Source organism: Tiliqua scincoides, chromosome 12 (genome assembly GCF_035046505.1).
Source record: "Tiliqua scincoides isolate rTilSci1 chromosome 12, rTilSci1.hap2, whole genome shotgun sequence".
In the NCBI taxonomy this organism is placed as follows: domain Eukaryota; kingdom Metazoa; phylum Chordata; class Lepidosauria; order Squamata; family Scincidae; genus Tiliqua; species Tiliqua scincoides.
Genome location: NC_089832.1, coordinates 14166580 through 14170174, shown reverse-complemented (window position 1 = coordinate 14170174; position 3595 = coordinate 14166580).

The following is a 3595-nucleotide window of genomic DNA, read 5'->3' as shown; positions in this document are numbered from 1 at the left end:
AGAAGCATCAAGAGAAAGCCCAGCATGAGCTAAGAACTATTAGTTTTTGCTAATGTCAAATGTCATTTGACTGCAGTGCAGGCAAGAGTACAGGCTGGGAGCAGGGCTCCAGGACCTCTCTTATAGCAGGAAGAGTTACCTCATCTGCAGGAGTGTGGCTCCAAGGTTGCCCTTGAAATTTTTTTCAAAGGACCTTAGCAAAGAGGTATTGGGCTCAGTAAAACCGAATCGAGAAATTTGCCTAGAGCAGGGCATCCTGACCCCTCAGCCTGAGTCTCTCTGCCCTTACCTCTTTAAGAGGTGGGGTGGGGAATGCAGCAACATGATTCCTAGGATCATGCTGCTTTTGGGGTGAGGGGCGCAGAGGCTTTTCCTTTATTTACACAATAAAGCAGCAGGCTTTCAGGCATGTGGGGAGCCCCGTGGAAGCCTCTGCAGGGCTCCCCAAGCTATGGAGAATGAAAAAATAACAATCGCGATCCACTTTTGGTTTACGATTGCAAAACCCCAAGTGGGTCACAGTTATTTTTTTCATTCTCTGGGGTTTGGAGATCCCTGCAGAGGTTTCCGTGGGGCTCCCCACACACCTGGGAGCCTGCTGCTTAGTTGTGTAAGTAAAGGAAAGCCCCTGGTCCCCCCCAGACAGCAGCGTGATCCTAAGGATTGCTTAAAATTCCCAGGGAGTTTGAGCGCCCCGGCCTAGAGGCACATGTCAATGCCTAAAGCCTATAAGAACTGCACCCCCGGAATGAAATTTGCCACGCAAATGGTGTTCAAGATCTAATTATGGTATACACCGTCATTTTTATTTTTAAAGTGGCAAGAAGGGTTGAGTCAATCTTAGCTCCAATCTCACACTGGGATACAAAACATTACTAATTTCCTGAAGAAACATTCATTGTTATGAATATTTATATGCTGCTTTTCAACAGACATTCACCAAGCAGTTTCCAAATATACGGAGCACCCTTATGGCAACACAGATGTACATTGTAAAGCTGCCGTTTGCGGTTGTAATTCAGCACAATTTTATGCCAAGCAGCACAAGTATTTGGAAGTAAGGGAGCGAATAAACTTGCAACAGCTGGATGTTGTAGTGCTTGTTTTATATTAATGTTAGCAGGGTTCTCGCATTTGCAGAGGAGTACGATCATTACAGTCACTTAAACAATAAACTGATCAAGTGCATTGCATAGCCTTCATTTGGAACACCCACCCACTTGCCAGCTTAAAAATAGTCAATCCTTTTTATATGTGAATTCACTGATCTGTGAGGGGCAGAACTGCCACTCTTGTTATCGATATCTGCGAATAACTGAGCCCCAGTGCTGCAATAGGATTTGCATTGGGATTGGCTCATGGAGAATCCTTTCACACATATGTGCCCACTACCAACTTGTCCCACTTCTTGGGCACCATCTCTGGGTCTCCAGCTGAAGGTTCCCAACCCTGGTGATGGTGAGAGGCTGATGATGAGAGGTCTCTGGAATGCTACCCTCAGCTCTGGGGCGGAGGCAAGCCAAGAGGAAGGAGCTGATGGAGGAGGAGGAGAACGACAGGTGAAGCAACCCTCCTTCCAACCACACTGCTGAATGAGGCCTTGTTGTTGGGCCAGCAACCTTCAGTGCAGTGTGGGAGATCCAGCACAGAGGAGGAAGATTCAGATGTTGGAGATGTTGATCATTATTCACTATCACCCAGCAACATAGACATCAAGATTAAGGTTCATAGAGTGTATGGTGAAGAGGATCCATGGGAACCTCACCTCTTAGGCTCAATGATTCAGTATCTGTTAATTCGATATCCACTAGGTTTTCCAGGAACCTAACCCTGGCAGATAACGATAACTGATTGTCTAAGACACTGCCACAATTGCTTCGTTTTCCCTTTCCTACTGATCAATGGCATTGCCAGGAGGGTGTGGGCCACACCAGGTGATGCGCACAGGGAAGGTGACACAACTACTGGTCAAAATTTTTTAAATCTTGGTATAATACCATCATGTTGTGTATCATTCGATGTGTAATTTCATGCAGAATACAATGAAACAAACCATGTTAAAATTTCTCTAGCCAATGAACAGAGGGAAGTACAAGGACTTAAGAGCACAGGTAGTTTAAAGGGCAGGAGGTGTGGTCCAGGGGTTGAGCTACTTGAAGACTGTCCAAAGCTAAGCAGGTTCAGCCCGATTCACACCTGGGAGATGACCGGATGATACTGATAAGCTGACATGACCCTTGGTGAGAGAGAGGAGTCGCTGCTGCATGCAGGGGTGAGAGGTCGGACCGAAATGTTGGAATGCTGAGACTGTCGGGGACAAGAGCAATAACTGGAAGATTCCCTGCTTGGTGTGATTTGTGGCTATCTGCAGAATCTTGAGGCAAGTGTTGGTAGCTAAAAAAAAAAGACTACTCTGGAAGGAAAACATCTAGAGCAGTGGTTCTCAAACTGCTGGGTCATGACCCACCAGCTTCCGTAAAGGGTTCCCTGTCCCTTTAAAGGGCGGGGAGGGGGTGAGGGCAGTGACACAATCCCCAGGATCGTGTCACTATCAGGGGCAGAACAGGGGTGCTTTTACTTACAGGAGGCTGCAGGATGTTGCAGGAGCTGCACAGAGACCCGTGCAGCCCTTTGCAGGGCTCCCCAATGCTTAGGGCAGGGGTGTCCAAACATTTTGGCAGGAGGGCCACATCAGCTCTCTGACACTGTGTCGGGGCCGGGGGAAAAAAGAATTTACATTTCAAATTTGAATAAATTTACATAAATGAATTTATTAGAGATGGAACTTATATGAATGAATGAAGGTCTTGCAGTAGCTCAAGGCCTATAAAAAGCCTTGCACAAAGCAAGACCAGCCTTTCCTTCACTGCCACTGCTGCATCACAGATGTGAAACAGCAAGCTGTGGAGGGAGCCCTCATCCCTCATCCACAGCTAAGGTGAGAGGTCGAACAGTCATCCTCATGCTGCAAGCAGTTGCGTTGGGCCAGCACAGGCTCCAGCAAGTCTCTGGAGGGCCAGAGGCTCACTGGAGAACTGGGGGCTCCCTGAGGGCCGGATTGGGAGCCCCCGAGGGCCGCATGTGGCCCCCGGGTTGGGGTTTGGGCACCCCTGGCTAAAAAAGCCAGCGAAAAGCACTTCCTCTTTGTGTTCGCAACTAGGAAGTGCTTTTCGCCCACTTTTTTACAATCTTGCTCACTCCCTTCCCCACAAAGACTTACCCTGGGAGTAAACTCCCAGGAAGTTTGAGAAACACTGATCTAGACAAGGGTTCAATATATTAAAAAAAACAGTATTGTAAAGAGTGCTATTGGTGGAGGTGTTTGTCTCTGGTGAGTAAGACAGGATTATAGCCTAAGTCTTACTAAACACCATGGGGTTGCTTCTAAGTAAAGTAAACAACACCATTTTCAAACACCTTTACTTACTGGGTCTAGGACCTCCTGCCTATTACTCCTTGAGTAATATCTGAGGAGAATTGAGTAAACCGCCTTAAGTAATATCTGAGGAGAATTTGGGGGATGAGAAAGGCGCTATATAAATAAATAAGTAGAACCCTCATTCAGCTTTTTTTCAAATGAGAAACGCAAGCTGTC